General features: G+C 46.4%; 1 long non-coding RNA gene across 1 annotated transcript; it reads right to left on the reverse strand.

The window, feature by feature from the left end:
* Nucleotides 1-1304: 1304 nt before the first annotated feature.
* LOC149458119 (uncharacterized) lies at nucleotides 1305-22186 on the reverse strand. Its single transcript, XR_016313496.1, has 3 exons — nucleotides 21985-22186; nucleotides 20937-21098; nucleotides 1305-1423 (listed from the first exon to the last, which is right to left on the reverse strand). It is a non-coding gene; the product is annotated as an uncharacterized LOC149458119 (long non-coding RNA).
* Nucleotides 22187-22688: the final 502 nt, after the last annotated feature.

Genomic DNA, 22688 nt, shown 5'->3' on the forward strand with positions numbered 1-22688 from the left:
GCGGAAGTGCTACCCATTTAGCCACTGTACTATAGCAGGGATCTCCAAACTATAGCCCTCCAGGTATTGAGGAACTGCAAGTCCCATGAGGCCTTGCAAGACTGACATCCACAGGCAAGACTCCCAGAGGCATAATGAGACTTGTAGTTCTTCAAAAGCTGAAGGGCCATAATTTGGAGACCGCTGCACTATAGCCACAATAATTCCATAAACATTCAAAATTCTGTGAGTCGTTTGGCCTTAGGCTAGGTTCACACCTGTGCAGCCATGCGGGAGAGCCCATTCATTTGAAAGGGCTGCCATGCCCTGCGACACGCAGGAAAGAAGTCCCTGCACTATTTTTTAAATCGCAAGGTGCCCAGTACGGTTGCAATTTCCAGTGCAGTCAGCATGCCATTAGGATTAGCGGCACTCGCCTGCGGGTCCCGCATTTCTCTGTGTGGGTGGTTGCGGCTGCCGGTATTTCTGCGGGTCCCGCAGCGGCATCACCTGCATGAATGTGAACCAAGCCTAATGCATTAAGAAAAAGTATATCACGGCGTTAGTTGGCAAAAAGGAAAAAAAATTTAACAGTAGTAAGCTCTGCATAGAATACAGAAAACTCAACTTACTGCTTGAAAAAAAAAAAACATTTCTATTAAAATGTCAACCCGTTCACACAGAAGAGATGCTGGAGGTGGACCGGTGCCAGCAACATGCATATTTCATCATGTCTTATTACAGATGAGTTAGCAACCCTGCAGGCCATAATTGGGTTAACACTGTGCACCAATGAATTATCAGCAATCAAGGCAGCAGGGGTTAATTGTATGTGACAGCAAGAGGTAAGCAGATTGTGTCTGCGGAGGGTTGGTGACACCATATCAACAAGAACAACCTACACATATGACATTACGAGCTGTGTGTGTGCAGGCATGATGGGATGTGTTATTGCATTCAAAGATCCTCAGCAGTATAGAAAAAAGCCGATGACTTAATCACCTCCATGTGCAGCAGTAGCAGTGAGGGTTAATGGCACATGTGTGCGGGATTAGCCATACACGTGTGAGCACTGCGCTCCGTCCTTCCACCAAGAAGGCGGTGGTATCCTAATATGCCCCCGAAACACAGGCTGGCACAGGAGGGAGGGAGCACAGTACGGGCACAGTGAGCGGAGGTGTGAAATCATTTGGCGTGTCAATCAATGTTGATGAAAAAAAAACCGTGTACGTGCTTACTGCGTAAAGCAATTTATGTGCTGAAGATCTGACGATGTACACACTAATAAAGGAGGGATTCTGAACCAACAGCACACATGTACATACCGTGACGGGGCGGCTGCCCAAGAAGTTCAGGTCACTGTTCTCCCCAAACAGGTAGCCCTCTGGATGGCTGGATTCAAACTTCTCTCCACCCATGATAAAGTGGCTGGCAAAGTAACTGCCTGGGAGAGCAAAAAAAAACGTGAAAATTAGAAGGACCGAGACAAGAAAATCAGATTGTAAATCTGAGCAATGTATTTATTTATTACAGGTACAGGTATATAATACCCACAATTTACATACTGTACAGCGGGGGTCAGCAACCAATAGATCGTGATCTACTAGTAGATTGCAGCCAGATGGCTGGTAGATCACAGTCTGGGCTTGCTGACCCGCCATCTCAAAGCATCAAACAGAATGCAATGCAGAGGACTACTTGTAATATTGGAGCTGTAGTAGGGGGCAAGAGCCACAGAAGATGATGTCTCCTCTGTAGTGCTGGCTCCTGTCCCATGTGGAGTGACACCAACTGCACTTCACCTCTTATCCCGGCTAGTGGTCTCCAGAGTGGTGCCAGCAGCAGGAAAGAAGAGGTCTTCAGGTCAGTGTGAAGCAATACACTGGGCATCAGGGCTAGATCTAGGGGGGTGCGGTGGGCTGTGCCCACCCCATATTTTAGCTGTGCACCCCCCCCCCCCCCCAGGTCTCAGAGTGCATCCACTGATAAATGAGTCAGCCTGATGCAGACAGTTGATGCAAGGGGGCACTCTTCATAGGGACCCTGATGCAGGGGGGCACTCTTCATAGGGACCCTGATGCAGGGGGGCACTCTTCATAGGGACCCTGATGCAGGGGGGCACTCTTCATAGGGACCCTGATGCAGGGGGGCACTCTTCATAGGGACCCTGATGCAGGGGGGCACTCTTCATAGGGACCCTGATGCAGGGGGGCACTCTTCATAGGGACCCTGATGCAGGGGGGCACTCTTCATAGGGACCCTGATGCAGGGGGGCACTCTTCATAGGGACCCTGATGCAGGGGGGCACTCTTCATAGGGACCCTGATGCAGGGGGGCACTCTTCATAGGGACCCTGATGCAGGGGGGCACTCGATAGGGACAGTTGATGTAACGGAGAACTCTGATGGAGACACTCTGATGGGGAGACTCTGATAGGGACATCTGATAAAAGGGGGACAGGTTTTGTGCCAGCCTAATACACACTAGTGTTTCCCAGGTCATAACACTGAGTGACAGATTCTCAGCGACTCAGTGATATTCTGCCCCGACTTTATTTTTTACTGCACCCCCCAGATCAGATAGGCTAGATCCAGCCCTTCTGGGCATAGTAGTATAGGGCTGCTTTCACACTGATGTGCTGCGGTTTACCCACACCACTGGTACAGTGCAGTGCACCTGCAGCTTTGCTGCACATAGCCATAGATTCCATTATATCCTGCAGCTTTCTTGCAGGTTTGCTGTGCTTAGCCATAAACAGTAAATGTGGTTTTCGTTTACATAAGTCTGTTCATTGGCAGCTAAATGGTTAGCACTTCTGTCTGGCAGTACTAGGGTTATTGGTTCGAATCCCAACCATGGCACCACCTGCTTGGAGTTTGCATGTTCTAACTGTGCCTGTGTGGGTTTCCTCCGGGTACTCCGGTATCCTCCAACACTCCAAAGACATACTGGGAGGTTATTTGGCTCCTGTCTAAATTGACCCTAGTATGTGTATGTATGAATGGGAGTTAGGGACCTTAGATTGTACACCCCTTGAGGGTTAGGGACTGATGTGAATGTACAATATATATGTAAAGCGCGGCGTAAATTGATGACGCTATACAAGTACCTGAAATAAATAAATAAAATTCCAAAATAAATTGTTAAAAGCAAATGTATTTGAAGTACTTTCGAATGACATTCATCAACAGATCAAATGTACTGACGAGAATGATTGTACGAATGTTTGTATGTCTACTGGTGTATGGCCAGCTTTATTATCCCACATACCAGGGGCAGTTTGGACAGGAATTAACTACCCTACCAGCATTCCTTAGAGTGTGGGAGGAAACCCACACAAGCACAGGGAGAACATGCAAACATCATGCATATAGCATCCTGACCAGGATACAAACCAGGTACCCCAGTGCTGTAAGTGCAAACCGCCGAGCTGCCCAAGAGCACATGAGAAGAGCTAAACATTATTAGTCAAATTCACATTTAACCACTAGCCTACCGGGCACTTATACCCCCTTCCTGCCCAGGCCAATTTCCAGCTTTCAGCGCTGTCACACTTTGAATGACAATTGCGCGGTCATGCAACACTGTACCCATATAAAATTTTTATAATTTTCTTGTGACAGATAGAGCTTTATTTTGGTGGTATTTAATCACCTCTGGGTTTTTTTATTTTTTCATAAACAAACCAAAAACCACTGAAAATTTTGAAAAGAAAAAAAGAAGTTTTTTCTTGGTTTTTGTTATAAAATTTTGTAAATAAGTGATTTTTCTCCTTCACTGATGTGCGCTAATGAGGTTGCACTGATGGGCACTGATAGGCTGCACTGATGGACACTGATAGGTGGCACTGATGAGGAGCCACTGGTAGGTGGCACTGACGGGCATTGACAGGCATCACTGATGGGCACTGAAAGGCAGCACTCATATATGGCACTAATAGGCGGCACTGATAGGTGGCACTGCCTGGCACTGATGGGCGACACTGAAAGACAGCTCAGATGGGCACTGATGTGGCATTGATGTGCACTAGTAGGCACTGAAATGTGGCACTGATGTGGCACCGGCAGGTGGCATGGATGAGCACTGAGAGCTGGCACTGATGGACACTGACAGGTGGCACTGCTGGGGCTATACAGATCATCAGGGCACACAGATCATCAGTGCCCTGATGATCAGTGTAGATGTCCCCTTTGAGGGATGCCAATTACTGGCTCTCCTCTCCTCTCGAACTGTCAACATGACAGATCGTGAGGAGAGAAATGCCGATAACCGGCATTTCCCTATTTACAAGAGATCCGCTGTGATTGGACACAGCTGATCACATGACCGAGCCAGCATCTTTGGCTCTTTCTGTTGACCGGTGTTCCGCTGTGTCCAAGGGACACAGCTATGTCCGAGGGACACAGCGCACCACCGATCGCCGCGCGGTTAGAATGGGAGGACGTCATATGACATCCTCCCAGAACGAGAGAATCGCCTTGCGTCCGTCATTTTACTATATGGCAGGCAGGAGGCGGTTAAAAACAGAACTCCAAATTCCTAAAGCTGAAGTTTACAGTGCCTGGAAAAAGTATTCATACCCCTTGAAATTTTCCACATTTTGTTATGTTACAACCAAAAACGTAAATGTATTTTATTGGGATTTTATGTGATAGACCAACACAAAGTGGCACATAATTGTGAAGTGGAAGGAAAATGATAAATGGTTTTCAAATTTTTTTTTTCATGTATTACAAATAAATATCTGAAAAGTGTGGCGTGCATTTGTATTCAGACAATACTCTGTAGGACCACCTTTCGCTGCAATTACAGCTGCAAGTCTTTTTGGGGATGTCTCTACCAGCTTTGCACATCTAGAGGGACATTTTTGCCCATTCTTATTGCAAAATAGCTCAGGCTCTGTCAGATTGGATGGAGAGCGTCTGTGAACAGCAATTTTCAAGTCTTGCCACAGATTCTCAATTGGATTTAGGTCTGGACTTTGACTGGGCCATTCTAACACATGAACATGCTTTGATCTAAACCATTCCATTGTATCTCTGGCTGCATGTTTAGGGTGGTTGTCCTGCTGGAAGGTGAACCTCCGCCCCAGTCTCAAGTCTTTTGCAAACTCTAACAGGTTTTCTTCTAAGATTGTCCTGTATTTGGCTCCATCCATCTTCCCATCAACTCTGACCAGCTTCCCTGTCCCTGCTGAAGAAAAGGATCCCCACAAAATGATGCTGCCACCACCCACCATGTTTCACGGTGGGGATGGTGTGTTCAGGGTGATGCGCAGTGTTAGTTTTCGCCACACATAGCGTTTTGCTTTTAGGCCAAAAAGTTAAATTTTGGTCTCATCTGACCAGAGCACCGTCTTCCACATGTTTGCTGTGTCCCCCACGTGACTTCCTACAGACTGCAAATGGGACTTCTTATGGCTTTCTTTCAACAATGGCTTTCTTGTTGCCATTCTTCCATAAAGGCCAGATTTGTGGAGAGCTGGACTAATAGTTGTCCTGTGGACAGATTCTCTCACCTGAGCTGTGGATCTCTGCAGCTCCTCCAGAGTTACCATGGGCCTCTTGGCTGCTTCTCTGATTAAAGTGGTAGTAAACCACATCAATTTAAAGAAAAAAAAAAAAAAATCTCCTGCAAGGTATAGACATAATGTGCATCACATACTAGCACATTACATATCACTCACCTTAAAACGAAACCCTCCAGTGGTGCACTGTCACCACTGCCGAGGCTTCCATCTTCACCTGGTCTTCCTTCTGGGTTCGTGAGCTCCAGCCATCTGACTGGCTGAGCCACGATGACGCCACTCCTGCGCATGCGTACGGGAGTCTCAGGACACGGCACAGTGCTCTGAAGGAACGGCATGGGCATGCCGCTCCTGCAGAGAGCATGCGCCGGCTGCAAAAAACTTGAATATCTCCTAAACGGTGTATGTTTAGAAGATATTCATTTTACCCACAGGTAAGTTTTACTATTAGCTTACCTGTAGGTAAAAATATACAAAAAATGGGTTTACTACCATTTTAAGGCTCTCCTTACCCGGCCCATCAGTTTAGGTAAACAGCCATGTCTTGGTAGGTTTGCAGCTGTGCCATACTCTTTCCATTTTCAGATGATGGATTGAACAGTGCTCCCTGAGATGTTCAAAGCTTGGGATATTTTTATAACCTAACCATGCTTTAACCTTATCCACAACTTTATCCTGACCTGTCTGGTCTGTTCCTTGGCCTTCAAGATACTGTTTGTTCACTAATGTTCTCTAACAAACCTCTGAGTGCTTCATAGAACAGCTGTATTTATACTGAGATTAAATTACACACAGGTAGACTCCATTTACTAATTAAGTGACTTCTGAAGGCAATTGGTTCCACTAGATTTTAGGGGTATCACAGTAAAGGGGGCTAAAAACAAATGCACGCCACACTATTCAGATATTTGTTAAAGACGTTAAAAACCATTAATCATTTTCCTTCCACTTCAAAACTATGTGCCACTTTGTGTTGGTCTATCACATAAAATCCCAATAAAATACATTTATGTTTTTGGTTGTAACATAAAATGTGTAACGTTTCAAGCGGTATGAATACTTTTTCAAGGCACTGTAGCTACAAAAGAAAGTTCCTACAGTCTTAGTCACATGACTTACTTGTAATGAATTATGTCCCACATGGTGCAGATAGCTGAATCCTGTAGAAATCTTCACTGCAGGGATGCCCTGTCCTCTTCCTGTCTCTGCTGCAATTGTCAACAGCTTCAGGTCTTTAGGCAGAACAGAAGTACAACTGGCCTGATGTGAACCCATCACCTCTCTCATTAAGAATACTCATTTTCATTGATTACACACTTCTTGTAACACAATCTGTGAATGAGGGCAGAGAATCATGGGACTAGTCAGACTCTCCTCCATTCACAGATTCACGGAGGAAGGAAGGGGTGTGTCCCAGTTGGATCATCTGTACTGAAGACTCGAAGCGGCAGCGCTGGAAGTTCAGAGACAGGAAGAGGACAGGGCATCCCTACAGTGAAGATTTCTCTAGGATCCATCTGCCTGCACAATGTGGGATATTCTACATGTAAAAGATGTGACTAAAGCTGTAGGTCATTTTTTTTAGCCCAATGTTAAGCGCAATCACCCCCTTTCCCAGGACACCGCTGCATAAGAAACCAAAAGTTTTGCTCCTACAGACTCTAGGATCAGAGCCTCTATACCTAATAAGCCAATATGGGAGCCCTCATATACATTCATCATTACAAACGATTATTCATATCATTCCAGTCTCTATGACATTTACTGTAAATGTAATAATAATGTAATAATGGTGTATAGATTTTTTTTTTCTGATTATGCATGATGACTAGGAATTGGTTCATAATGGAGGTTCTGGACAGAAATTACATGACTTGTCAGGGCAAAAGTAACAACTAACATATGCAAAGCATCTCTGCAATACATGAACAATTCCACGTGGCAATTTAAATGCAGTAAATACAGAAAACACCTGTTGATCCTGCCAGAAATCCAGTAAGCTCATATTTATCCATAGTAGGCTAACAACTCTGTCTCTGCAGTGCAGAAATTCTAGGCAGTATTGTCAGCCCAGCTTGAGCTCTCCCCTGCTGCAACAGAATACATTGCCCCTATGTTTTGGAGGAAATCCACGCAAACAGAGAGAACATGCAAACTCCATGCAGTGTCCTAACTGGAATTTAATCCAGGGATACCTGTGCTATAAAGACAGAAGTGCTGACAACTAAACCACTGAGCTCAAAAGACCCTTTGGAAGAGCCTTTTTTAAGGAGGGTTCCCCCAGAGGTTGCTAGGGGTTTCTTCGAGCAAGGAGCAATTTCTTCCATTCAGATAACCAACCACTGAAGACCTTTTTAGTATCCATAATAGCTGGATTCTTCTATTGGCCACCACCAGAGTAAGGAGCACTCCTAACATTGACCACCAATGTATTCCCCCCCCCCCCCCATTGACCACCAACATAAGGAGCCTTCTTCCCACCGAGCACCAACGTTAGGAGCCTTCTTCCCACCGAGCACCAACGTTAGGAGCCTTCTTCCCACCGAGCACCAACGTTAGGAGCCTTCTTCCCACCGAGCACCAACGTTAGGAGCCTTCTTCCCACCGAGCACCAACGTTAGGAGCCTTCTTCCCACCGAGCACCAACGTTAGGAGCCTTCTTCCCACCGAGCACCAACGTTAGGAGCCTTCTTCCCACCGAGCACCAACGTTAGGAGCCTTCTTCCCACCGAGCACCAACGTTAGGAGCCTTCTTCCCACCGAGCACCAACGTTAGGAGCCTTCTTCCCACCGAGCACCAACGTTAGGAGCCTTCTTCCCACCGAGCACCAACGTTAGGAGCCTTCTTCCCACCGAGCACCAACGTTAGGGGCCTTCTTCCCACCGAGCACCAACGTTAGGGGCCTTCTTCCCACCGAGCACCAACGTTAGGGGCATTCTTCCCACCGAGCACCAACGTAAGGGGCATTCTTCCCACCGAGCACCAACGTAAGGGGCATTCTTCCCACCGAGCACCAACGTAAGGGGCATTCTTCCCACCGAGCACCAACGTAAGGGGCATTCTTCCCACCGAGCACCAACGTAAGGGGCATTCTTCCCACCGAGCACCAACGTAAGGGGCATTCTTCCCACCGAGCACCAACGTAAGGGGCATTCTTCCCACCGAGCACCAACGTAAGGGGCATTCTTCCCACCGAGCACCAACGTAAGGGGCATTCTTCCCACCGAGCACCAACGTAAGGGGCATTCTTCCCACCGAGCACCAACGTAAGGGGCATTCTTCCCACCGAGCACCAACGTAAGGGGCATTCTTCCCACCGAGCACCAACGTAAGGGGCATTCTTCCCACCGAGCACCAACGTAAGGGGCATTCTTCCCACCGAGCACCAACGTAAGGGGCATTCTTCCCACCGAGCACCAACGTAAGGGGCATTCTTCCCACCGAGCACCAACGTAAGGGGCATTCTTCCCACCGAGCACCAACGTAAGGGGCATTCTTCCCACCGAGCACCAACGTAAGGGGCATTCTTCCCACCGAGCACCAACGTAAGGGGCATTCTTCCCACCGAGCACCAACGTAAGGGGCATTCTTCCCACCGAGCACCAACGTAAGGGGCATTCTTCCCACCGAGCACCAACGTAAGGGGCATTCTTCCCACCGAGCACCAACGTAAGGGGCATTCTTCCCACCGAGCACCAACGTAAGGGGCATTCTTCCCACCGAGCACCAACGTAAGGGGCATTCTTCCCACCGAGCACCAACGTAAGGGGCATTCTTCCCACCGAGCACCAACGTAAGGGGCATTCTTCCCACCGAGCACCAACGTAAGGGGCATTCTTCCCACCGAGCACCAACGTAAGGGGCATTCTTCCCACCGAGCACCAACGTAAGGGGCATTCTTCCCACCGAGCACCAACGTAAGGGGCATTCTTCCCACCGAGCACCAACGTAAGGGGCATTCTTCCCACCGAGCACCAACGTTAGGAGCATTCTTCCCACCGAGCACCAACGTTAGGAGCCTTCTTCCCACCGAGCACCAACGTAAGGGGCATTCTTCCCACCGAGCACCAACGTAAGGGGCATTCTTCCCACCGAGCACCAACGTAAGGGGCATTCTTCCCACTGAGCACCAACGCAAGGAGAATTCTTCCCACTGAGCACCAACGTAAGGAGCATTCTTCCCACTGAGCACCAACGTAAGGAGAATTCTTCCCACTGAGCACCAAGGTAAGGAGAATTCTTCCCACTGAGCACCAATATAAGGTCACTCTTCCCACTGAGCACCAATATAAAGGTCATTCTTCCCACTGATCACCAATGTAAGAGCATTCTTCCCACTGACCACCAATGTAAGGAGTATTTTTCCACTGACCACCAATGCAAGGTCATTCTTCCCACCGACCAGCAATGTAAGGAGTATTTTTCCACTGACCACCAATGCAAGGTCATTCTTATCACTGACCACCAATGTTAGAAGAATTGTTCCCACTGATGCCCAATGCAGGGACATTCTTCCCACCGACCACCAACGTAAGAAGTATTTTTCAACGGACCACCAGTGCAAGAAGCATTCTTCTAACGAACCACCAATACAAGAAACATTCTTCCCACTAACCACCAATGTAAGGACAGTTTTCCAACTGACCCGCAATGTACAGAGCATTTTCCCCATTAACCATCACACTAATATACTGTGTTCAACAGTAATTTTAAGGCCCCTTCCAAACGGGGCGCTCTACGTCAAGTGGATCCACCTGCTCAGTGGGGTATCTCTTGCTGATCCCCACTGAGCAGGCAGATGACAGGTCTGTGTCCGCTCCGCTAAGCTGAGCAGACACAGCCTGCTGTTCTCTATAGCAGTGTTCCTCAACCTTTTTTTAGTCAAGGCACCCTTTAAAATTATGGACAGTCCCGAGGCACCCCATTCTAAAATGTGAAAAACTATTCTAATAGGTTTATATAATGCAGCAACATCCACATATGTCGGACACCCAATATTAGAGGTGATTTATTCTTCCAAAGAAAATACACTTTTGCACACTGGTACTGACTAGTATTCCAGTGTTTCTCTTCTCCCTCAGTTTTTCCCCATCAGTGAGCTAATGTGACCCCAGCACTGATGGAGAACGGCAGGGGAGGGTCAAACTAGGCTGCTGTGCAGGCAGCTGACATCCTCCTTATCAACTGATGTTGTCATTGGTTGTCAGGACACTGGTGGTTAGAAGGTCGTAATGGTGCACAATGAAAACCTGTGGCTTTGTGTAACTAGAAGGCAGGCATGATCCACCCGCTGGCTTGTACACTAGTTTTGGGCAATTTTTAGACATTTTGCCAAGGCACCCCTGAAGAAACCTCAAGGCACCCCAGGGGGCCTGAGCACCCTGGTTGAGAAAGGCTGCTCTATGGAAACAAACAGGCAGTCCGTTTAGATCCAACTGTCATCTGATCCGCCGGATGGATGGGGAACCAATCCCCATCTGTGTTTTTAGCGGACAGCATCAGATCGGATGCCAGTGGGTGTTAGCAGACACATGTCTGCTGACACCACCACTCCATAGAGAGCTATGGATGGTCCCATCGGACTGTCTGTATGAAAGGGGCCTACCCAGGGTTCACTGAGCCCACAAAATTATTTTTAAAGGTTCTTGCATGTAAAAAAAAAAAAAAAAAATTAAGAAAGTCTGCCTTCATGTTAAAGTGAATCATACTTGTACAAACTTTCCAAGTTTGGGTAAAAAAAAAAAAAAAAAACAGAAAAACTAGATCTTTGTGTTCCAACTTCCCCCATCCAGGTGCCCTCTCCTACATTCCGTGATATATTCGGGAACCTTCACCAAGAAGAAAAGTTATTTTGGAAAACCGAAGTGCTGACAAAGAACTCCTATGAATAATCCATGCTGCCAGACCTGTCAGGCATCTAACCTCCAGAAAGCAATCAGAATTCACCGTCTGCTCCATGAGTGTGCTACTTATGCAGATGACTTTAATCATGGAGTAACCACAGACCGCCGAGGCCCCTTCCTGCAAAGCCGACGTTGGGCCAGAACAGACGTTCATACGGAAAGGGTTAACGGCTGGCATAAAACAATTTTACGCTCATAAAAATCCAAGGCCTTTCTCCGCACAATGCATTATTCATGACGACGGCTTTCTGGATGGTGTGCATTATTAAAGAGTGGAGGTAGAGGTACACGGGAGGATGAGGCCTTCAGAGGACGTGGGGATGGAACTAACCTGAATAGGGCCGGGACAACACAAGGGTCTCGTCTGAGGAGGTCTCAGACCAACACGGCCTTTCTAGTTTCTTTATTACCTTCAAAATATGAGGTTAACATTTTTTTTTTTTAATACATAAGCATGATGACTACTTTATGATGAAGACCACACAGCCTTGTATGTGGTGACCTTTCCTAGACAGGACATACTATCCAAGTACTGGCAGCCTCCATGACATAAATCTGAAACACTCTCTGTCCCTGGCCATGGTGTACGGAGAGTAAACTGAACTGGCAGCTCATGTGAAATGACAGCGTGCGCTCAGCAGACACTGATTAAATGACACCGGCGCTGCAGAGACGCCTGCCCCCGTACGACACTCTGCAGGGCTGATGCAGCAGGCTAATGCAGTCACACACTATGCAGACACGCTGATCACTTCTAGCTTCTCCCTCCGTCACATCTACTGTCACATGCTACTATTTCTGCAACCACATGCTGCGCCCACCACAGATCAGGAATTCTGTAACGCGGTATTAGCTCATTAAATGATATCCCGAAGACTGGATTCACAGGAGCAATAAATCAATAAAAATGAATGACACGCCAGGCGTGAAAATTAGCACACGGAACAAGATCTGAAAGTTTATTTTGTAAATCCAGTAAGAAAATAAAATTCTTATATCTTAAGCCTCCCGTTCATGCTAGCCGTCATGCTGGAATAAAAATCACATTATTCTCTATGGCACCTGTTCACATTATTGCAACATAGTGCAGTGCGGTTTGTGGAGAGGTGCTTCTTTTGGTGCTACACAGTGCGTTTTTGGGCCCATAGACTTCAGAGCATGGTGCGTTTTTTGCTTAAAATAGTATCTTCCTCCTAGCAACAATGATGTCTAGATATGGCTAGTCCAGGGGCGGACTGACCATTGGGGAATTCGGGCACTGCCCGAGGGCCCGGGGTCAGTAGGGAGCCCCATGAGATGTCCCTGGTACCTTTCATAGGCTTTTTTGGGTGTGGTTTGAGTGTGGGCGAGGACACAGGGGCCCCATGATCCCCTATTGCCCGGGGGCCCCATGAGTTGTCAGTCCACCCCTGGGCTAGTCACTGACAAAAATTAAAATTGCATATCTTATGCAAATGCATGAAAAACGTGCTACAAACAGGCAATGAAAGATGCAGCTATGCAGGAGCATTGGTGTGAACCAAGGGACTCCCAACATTACTGCGGGCTGTGCGGCCTGCGTTTGTTCGGGCACAGCAGCCCATTCATTTTGACGCATTTACTGCAAGAAAAAGGTGTATGCACTTTTCTCAAAACGCGGCAGCAGGGAGACGATATGGTCTTTCTGACCATGCAGTTTCCCTGCAGTTCCCACACCCACAATTGTGCTGCAGGCACAGATATGTGGGGGTGATATTCAGAATGAATGGCAGCCCCGCGTGTCTCGCAAGAGCAACGCGATTTGGCCGCAGATGGTTACGGGTGCAGGTGAGATTCCTGCACCGCAGCCCACAGGCTAGTGTGAACCAAGGGCAAGGCCTTGCAGTTTTGGAGGCGATAAAAAAAAAAAAAAAAAAAAAAAAAAAAAAGCAGCTGAAAAGTGTTTGTAGACACACCCCAACTGATCCTCCCTAATTTACAAAAACAGCAGGGGTTAAAAAAATTATCCCCCCGCCACACTCAGGTGAGCAGTACTGCCAACCAATCACTACCCATTCACCTAGTTGAGGCCACCATGCACCCACGGTTGCATTGCAGTGATGCAGGTTTTTAGGGGGATTAAAACTGGTGGTGAGGAGGCAACATAATGCCTCTGAAGAGTGATTCACTGCCTTCTTGCCTAGGCAAAAATGACAACCTGTCACCCCCCCACCTGAAACCTTCTTGGATACAGCATGCTTCAGGGCCATGCAGAACACATCGCGTCACTGTCCATGCACAGTGCAGTGTCATTAGGGGGCCAGAGGAGACAGCCAGCCTCCATATAAAGTCAGAAAAAAAGATGGCGGTGTGATACCTGGCGTGCAATAGTATTTGACAGATCACAGCAGGACAATGCAGACAAGATAGGAGGAAGATATTGATCAAAATGAAGGGGAGATGTAAAGTGTCACTAAACCCCAGACCCTGCATTCACTATATCTAGTCTCCCCAGATCCTGCATTCACTATATCTGGTCTCCCCAGACCCTGCATTCACTATACCCGGTCTCCCAGGACCCTGTATTCACTATACCCGGTCTCCCAGGACCCTGCATTCACTATACCCGGTCTCCCAGGACCCTGCATTCACTATATCCGGTCTCTCAGGACCCTGCATTCACTATATCCGGTCTCTCAGGACCCTGCATTCACTATATCCGGTCTCCCAGGACCCTGCATTCACTATATCCGGTCTCCCAGGACCCTGCATTCACTATATCTGGTCTCCCACTGTACACAGGAAATGGAAATGCAATTATTATAGTAAATATAAACTGCTAAATACCTTTTCTCATCAGCAGTTAGAGCAGTCTTGTGGCTCCTATCAGAGACCAGCTGAGCACTGGTTAAATCTTGTAGGAAGGGTTTTCTTTCTGCTCTAGGAGGATGCAGAACCCCTGACCTCTGTCTGGACAGTGCTGATTGGCCCTGTGCTGATCACATGCACTCTCAAGAAAAAAAAAACCCACCTCTCTAGCCATACACACCAAACTGAGCATGTATCCACACCATATGTCTTATCAGGAGACAAGAGGGGGACACTGGAAGAAGGGGAGGATCAGAGAAGGGAGGATCAGAGAAGAGGGTATCAAAACAGCCTTTTTACACAATACAGAGGATTAACCCCTTAGGTTCCACAGTGAGTATAACAAGCATGCTTTACAGCATATACAGACTGATTTTACTGTTGTGGGTTTAGGAACACTTTTTTCTTTAAAAGTAGTATTAAATACTATGAAGTACCTGAATTTGACTTGATATCATCTTCTAATCCCCCATACAGCTGCACAGAGAGGAAACACTTGGGACCCATCAGGTGTCCTGTATGCTCATGTATTAACAAGGAGCATGAGAGCAAAGAATTAACCTTGTCTGTCACCTTCCGCTCCTTCACTGTCCAATCACAGGCTGTGGATGGGTGACCTAGCTGTATTGCTCAAACTGCAGTAGAGAAAAGTCAAGTCATCAGGGTGTCTATGCTGGGAGGTAGGCGTCAGGAACAATAATGGATAGCAACCCCCTGTGCTATATGCACATCAGAAGGAGCGTGAATACAAGGCACCAGATCTGCACCAGATCACACCGCAGCAGTTGATGAAATTTAGTAGCAGGTACTCCTGTGCATAAAGCAAGCTGGCCAGGGGTCAGACCCAGAGCATGGTACAAAGTCAACAGGCAAATTCAGAAATGAGGAGAAACCAAAACAAGTGTAGTCAAACACATCCTAACCCTAGGTTCACACCTAAGCATTTTCTGCAGCGTTTTCCAGAAACGCAGTACAGTCCATTTAACGTGATTTCCAATGGGACACGTTCACATTTTTACGTTTTAATGCGGTGCGTTTTTTGGAAAGGGTCAGGGACTTTTTTTAATGCAAAAAGTTGCGCTTTTGGTTCTATAGACTTCAATAGAAACACTGCAGAAAAGCATGTAGTGCATTTTTGCTGCGTTTTAAATTTGCCCAGCAACAAGAAAAAAAAAAGAAGAAAAACCCCCCCCCCTGTAAAATGCAGCAAAAACACGGGTGCAAAAACGCAACGCAAAACGCAATGCAGTCGGTAACCAGAGGTGCCGAAATACAAGACCACAGGAGCTAACACAGACTGGAGCCTAGGCTAGGAAATGAACCTATTGCTTGGGAAACAGGTGTTGGCCTAGGCACAGCTCAACAAGCAGGCTGATTGACAGGCTATGTACTTCCTATATGATTCGGTAGGTGGGATCCTACCAGGCCAATACCACCCAGTCCTGTGGATCAGAGCAGGAACAAGGTAAGAGGTTACACTGATGGAACTACACAGCATTATGGCTGATCTGTGACGGCAGGGCTGTGTAATTCTCACAACTGGTTGAACAGATAAATCAGCTCCAAGATATGTATTTCATTGATGTATTTGCCCCTCTCCCCCAAAACAATAGAAAGGTTGCTTCTATAGATGCATATCAACCATACGTAGCATGTGAGGCCAACAGGGCAGCCAATGACTTGCATACTTCTTAAGTGGAACTAAACCTTCCTATCCATTTCAGCCATGGAAGCTGCCATCTTGGCCTCTGTTTGATCTGCACTTGTCATGATGTTGCACATGTGATCAGCTATGACTCCAGACATTTGATGGTTTGACGTTTGGGTTGAGAGGACAAGAAAATGCGACAGTTACATTCCCAGCAAGTTCCAGGAATGTAAGTGTTTTTTAAGCTGTTAAATCTATGGGTTTGGTTCCGCTTTTAAGTGGTTGTAGACCCTTACATACCGTATACCCGGTGAAGTGACTGGCCTCAGGTGATACACAGAGATGAAACAAATCCTACATAAGTGGTACGTGTTTATCTACAGTCTTCTCTTCATCCATTCAAAGTCCAGAATTTCTAAAGCTTGTCTGAGCTGTCAGAGAAAAGGGGGCGAAGAACCGAAATTACTCTGCAGAGCTCAGTGAGGAGTGTTCTGAGAGCTGATTAGAGGAAAGAGACACATCCCTCTTTACACAGCTTATAGCAACAGAGCTGAGGCTGTCAATCTGCTGTAGATCCCTCCCGTCACCATTTTTCTCTTGCTGTCAGGAAAACTGGTCAGAAGTGACCTACATACATACATACACACATGCCTTAAAACATGTCCGTCAATTTACACAGCGCTCTACATATTTATATTGTGCATTCACATCAGTCCCTAACTCTCAAGGGGCATACAATTTATTTATTTCAGGTACTTATATAGCGCCGTCAATTTACGCAGCACTTTACATATATATTGTACATTCACATCAGTCCCTAATCCTCAAGGGGCGTCCAATCTAAGGTCCCTAACTCACACTCATACATACACATACTAGGGCCAATTTAGACAGGAGCCAATTAACCTACCAGCATGTCTTGGGAGTGTGGGAGGAAACCGGAGTACCTGGAGGAAACCCACGCAGACACAGGGAGAACATGAAAACTCCAGGCAGGTGGTGCCATGGCTGGGATTCGAAACAGCAACCCTAGTACTGCCAGGTGGAACCATTTAGCCACTGTACTGCCCAATATATTCTTTGCAAAGTGAACATCCTATTTGCCTTTAGTAAATCAACCCAATTGCATGTGTTTCTATTTGAAATCTATGGTGAGCCATACACACTTCATTGTTTTTTTTTTTACTGTTCAGTGGTTTTTATTGAATAGTCTTACAAAGGAAAAAACAGAAGTAAACCAAGCAATTATCAATGAACAATGTTCCATCGTATATACAGATAGAAACACCAAAACAACTAGTCAGAAGTGACTAATTATAGTGACATACATACACACGCACCCATACATTATATATATATATATATATATATATATATATATATATATATCTCCATCAATTTACACAGTGCTTTACATATTTATAGTGTACATTTACATCAGTCCCTAACCCTCAAGGGGTGTACAATCTAAGGTCCCTAACTCACATTCATACGTACACATATTAGGGCCAATTTAGACAGGAGCCAATTCACCTACCAGCATGTCTTTGGAGTGTGGGAGGAAACCAGAATACCTGGAGGAAACCCACACAGGCACAGGGAGAACATGCAAACTCCAGGCAGGTTGTGCCCTGGCTGGGATTCGAACCAATAACCCCAGTACTGCCAGGTGAAAGTGCTAACCATTCAGCCACTGTGCTGCCCCTATAATAAATATATGGGACCCCACCCATTGACACTAAACAGGCCTTAGCGCCCATGTGAATGAAGCCTTAGGAAGAATAACGTTGGCAAAGCCAAGAAGATTAGGAACCAATGAAAAGATTCCAAAACTAAAATGAAATCTGCCATAGACTGACCAATCTGATTGTACAATTTCCCATAGATCTACTAACAGCTATGTAATGTAAAGACTAGATAGAAATAAGGGCTGTGTGGAAATTGAATGGATTGTAAAGAGTGATCCTCATATTACAAAGTTTTGGTAAAGCTACAGAAGATTGCACAAAGATTGTACAATCAGACAGTATAGGGTATGGCCGGCTTCCTTCAATTGGCTTCCAAAGGCTCTCTGATCGGAGGATGGGCTTGTCGGGGAATGAAGACTAACTAACCAGTGCAAAGTTTCTTTATGTAATTGTGTTCAAGGACACTGCAGTCACAGGAGATGGTACTCGGCTGCACAGCCACTGCAAGTAACAGAGCATCATCTATGAAGATATATATATGTACTTCTGAACAATTCTGCACATAAATCCCTACATGCAACCTTTTTAGCCGTCTACACATTTTACCTATGACACCTTTACATTACGTATCAGGAGAAACGACACCATACCTGCACAATGTGTAATCTTTAGTTTTACAGCAGAATCAAAGTTCTCACTGTCAGCAGACAGGCTTTTTATTGCAGACGAGACATGCAATACTTCTGCAATAAAATACACCTACCTACCTGGAAGGCAAACACTTCTTTGCTGAAACTATGGCATGGGAACGGAACATTTTCACAAGATATAAGGTTTGGTTCACAAAACGTTCCCACAAGCTTTAGTTTCTGCAATGTAACTGTCATTTGTAAATATAAAAAACGGGACAACTGGAAAATAACTGTCACTTTTTTTTTTTAACTGAGGATTCATATCCTGGTGTTTCTGCTTTGTGAAATGAGCGAATATCACCATTATGACTTATCTTCAATTCTCGCACATGATCTACATAAAAGACTTGTCACTTTTTTTTTTAATAAGGACCCTCTAAAGGTCAAGTCTTTTATGTAGATCATGTGCAAGAATTGAAGATAAGTCATAATGGTGATAGTAGCTCATTTCACAAAGCAGAAACACCAGGATATGAATCCTTAGTTTAAAAAAAAAAAGAAAAAGTGACAGTTATTTTCATCCAATGTGACAGTTACATGGCTGAAAATAAAGATCTTTATGTAAAGCTTTTTGAATTGAGTTTAGCCCCCCGTCACATCAAAGCTGATTTTGAAATTGTGGGACTTACAGTGAAGTTGCACTATTTCAAAATCAAGTGACCTGCCGATTTCTGTTGCGATTAGCAAGACATCTGACACAGATGTCTATGGAAATCGCAGCAATAGTAGTGCATGTACTACTTTAGAGATCGGTGCGGCTCCGACCAAGTCAGAACTGCACCGATATGACCGCTCTAATAGCGGAGAAAATGGTGTGACTTGGCATACGATTTGCAAGTCACCTAGCATGCAAATTGCATGCCAAATCGCACCCAATGTGACTGGGGTGTTAAAGTCTTCAAGTGGAACTAAACCCTCCAAATACTTTACAACTAAGAAAGCTGCCGTGGTATCCTCTGTTTGATCTGCAATTGCCATGGTACTGGACATGTGATCAGTTATGACACCAGACATTTGATAGAGTGACAGTTCAATTGACAGCACACACAACCGTGACAGTTATCATTCATGGCATGCCTCAAATGTAACGGTTTTAAAGAAACCGTTAAAGTGGAACTAAACCCTTCTATTCTTTTCAGCCTAGGCTGCCATCTTAGCTTCTGTTTGATCTGCAACTGTCATTGTACTGGACATGTGATCAGCTATGACACCAGCCGTTTGATGGTTGGAGAGTTTGGTGTTCAACACAAGCAAATGTGAAACTGTTAAATCAATGGATTTAGTTCCACTTTAAAGTGGAACTAAGCCCTCCCATCCTTTTCACCCATGGAAACTGCCATCTTGGCCTCTGTTTGATCTACAACTGTCATTGTACTGGACATGTGATCAGTTATGACACCAGACATTTGATAGAGTGACAGTTCAATTGAAAGCACACACAACCGCGACAGTTATCATTCATGGCATGCCTTGAGTGTTCAACACAAGCAAATGTGACAGTTAGCATTACAGGGATGCCTCAAATGTTACTTTTTTTTTTAAACTGTTAAATCAATGGGTTTAGTTCCAGTTTAAAGTGGAACTAAGCCCTCTCATCCTTTTCAGCCATGGAAGCTGCCATCCTAGCTCTGTTTGATCGGCAACTGTCATGATGCTGCACATGATCAGTTATTACACGGGTGTCAAACTGGTGGCCCTCCAACTCTTGTCAAACTACAAGTCCCATGAGGCATTGCAAGACTGACAGTTACAAGCATGACTCCCAAAAGCAGGGGCATGATGGGACTTGTAGTTTCGCAACAGCTGGAGGGCCGCCAGTTTGATACCCCTGAGTTATGACATTTGATGATGTGACAGTTTGGTTGTCAGCACAATGTGACAGTAGGCATTTTTTTTTAAAATGGTTAAATTGATGGGTTAATTCCGCTATAAACTGATGAGTTCAGTTCTGCTTTAAAGATGAACTCTAGCCAGCTGGAAAAGGCACAGATGAATCCTGCTCTGTATTAATACACAATTCAATGTATTTTTTCAATGCAAGCAGTGTAAGGCTCCGTTCACACTTGTGCAACTTGTCATGCGACTTTGGACAGAAAGTCGCATGACAAAATGCAGCCCATTGTTTTCAATGGCACCTGTTTGGATTTATGCGATTTACAGCTGAAGGGACTTTGAAAAGGCTCCTGCACTACTTTGATGTGACTGGAGTGCCAGAGTGAACAGTTGCATCAAAGTCACATTAAAAGTCGCACTGGAAATCATGTGATTTTGGGGTTGCACAAGTGTAAACGGAGCCTAAGAGCTTGAGTGTGATTGGTATCAAAGCAGCCACTTAGGTGTGCTACAGCGCAAGCAGCATGCTGACAGGTGGAGAGAGCATAGTGCTGAAAAGTTCATCAGACTGCTGCTTTTCCTTTTGCTGTTTAATCACAAGGGTGAAGAGGGAACCCGTAAGTGAAAGTTAAACTGCAGCAGAGAAAGATCAGGTCCCATTCCCTGCCTAGCAGGGCTGTGCAATATGGCAGAGCAGTGTAAATCTCAAGACTGGATAGACAAATACAAATCCTTTGGCAGATACAACAGCTCTTATGTATGTATTTCATTCATGTATTTAGCAGTTTGTTTGGAGCTCATCTTAAAAGAGTGATATAAAAGTAGCAGCCAGCACTCACCAGATTTTGGGGGGTATCTGTAGATGGAATTGGAGGGCATGTCCACTTCTTCGACTCCTGCGTGCTGCCGGCTTGTAAGTGCCCCCATCCTCCCGGGGATGATGATGATGATGATGAAGCTGCAGGATCCTAGTAATGATCAGCCATCTCACCTGTCAATCACTGACACAAACAGGAACTGTGACTGACACCTGTCACTCTGACACCCCATGTACTGGAACAGTAACACTTACAGTCATGACACCTTCAGTTCTATAAGCACTTTCAGCGGCTGATTTAATCACTTACTGAGTGTGCAGCGTCTACATTATCTTTTATCCCTTTACCTATGTTCCAGTTTAAGCTGGTGCAATGACTACTGCCCCTGTCCAGGGGGGCTCCTTTCTCTTGCGGTGTCCTATGTTGACCACCCTTGCGTGCAGGGACTAGAGTTGTGTCTCCCTACACTGTGTGCATCAATAGAAACACACAGCCCCTTAGCCTAGGATCACTCCCCTGCTCCTCCCTACTAACAGACTGACCCCAGACTGCACTGTCCACTGTTTGTAGTTAAGAGCAGAAGTTCGGGGAAGCAGTACTGAGAGAGCAGGAGCCAGCTGCATTGAAACTTGTAAATTGCAAATACTGGGGTAAGAATTTTACCAAAACAGATTTCTGGGAATGTTTAGTCCATTGTGTTTAATGTGTTCCAGTAAAGAATCTGAGGGATTCATGTTACTGCATGGAGCCCCCAGTCCAGCAGTCATCAGTAGTACTTTGTACACCCAGGCTGCTCCTATCTAGGTCATCCTCATAGACTGCCATGGAGTCCAGCCTCATCCACTACTTCACCCACTCTATCCCCCCCAGCCACCAGGGATCCTCACTTCCCTGATCTCAGGATGTCATCCATGGCAGTGTCTGCACTCTGCCCAGAGCACACAGCCATGTCCAGCTGTCAGTCCCGGGAATCCCCTACATGTGTCACACCCCGCTCCCTGCACTCTGCCCCCACCATCCTCACACCCCGGTCCCTGCACCCCCGCCCCCCGGTCCCGGCTCAGGTTACCTGCCCGGATCTCTCCCACACACCGGTCCCTGCAGCAGCAGCTGCAGAACACATCCGTGACGTCACTGGATCGCTTCACTCTCCGCCCACCCCCTGATTTCCGCCACTAGAGAGGGAGGAGGCGGGGACACATCGCTATGACAACTACCTCTCCTCACCCGGGAACCACGTGTTTAAAGGCCTCGGTGGGGGGAAGGGCTGAAGGGCGGTGGGTTGTGTGTGTTCAGGATAGGAGGGGGCAGGTTATATTCATCGTGACACGGAAATGTGATGGGGTGTGCTGGGATCACACGGAGGGCTAGTCACACTACACGGGGCGTGGCTGGGAATCATGGCCACCAAAGGTCACCGCTACATTCTATGTGAGGACGGCTGTGCGCCCTCTAGTGGAAGGTCTGCAACTGGGTTATACTGGAGGCCGGAGACTAGACCTGGAGAGTAGCTGCAGCCCTATCCCCCCTGTTCTTCATTCTATGTCCTCCCCTCCCCCGCTCTTCATTCTCTATCCTCCCCTCCCCCTGCTCTTCATTCCCTGCCCTCCCCTCCCCCTGCTCTTCATTCTCTATTGTCCCCTCACCCACTCTTCATTCTCTGTCTTCCCCTCCCCCACTCTTCATTCCCTGCTCTCCCCTCCCTCTGCTCTTCATTCTCTGTCCTCCCCTCCCCCGCTCTTCATTCCCTGCCCTCCCCTCCCTCTGCTCTTC

The sequence above is a fragment of the Staurois parvus genome, unplaced genomic scaffold (genome assembly GCF_062004578.1).
Source record: "Staurois parvus isolate SC_StPar_1 unplaced genomic scaffold, SC_StPar_1.0 ptg000293l, whole genome shotgun sequence".
NCBI classification, from domain to species: domain Eukaryota; kingdom Metazoa; phylum Chordata; class Amphibia; order Anura; family Ranidae; genus Staurois; species Staurois parvus.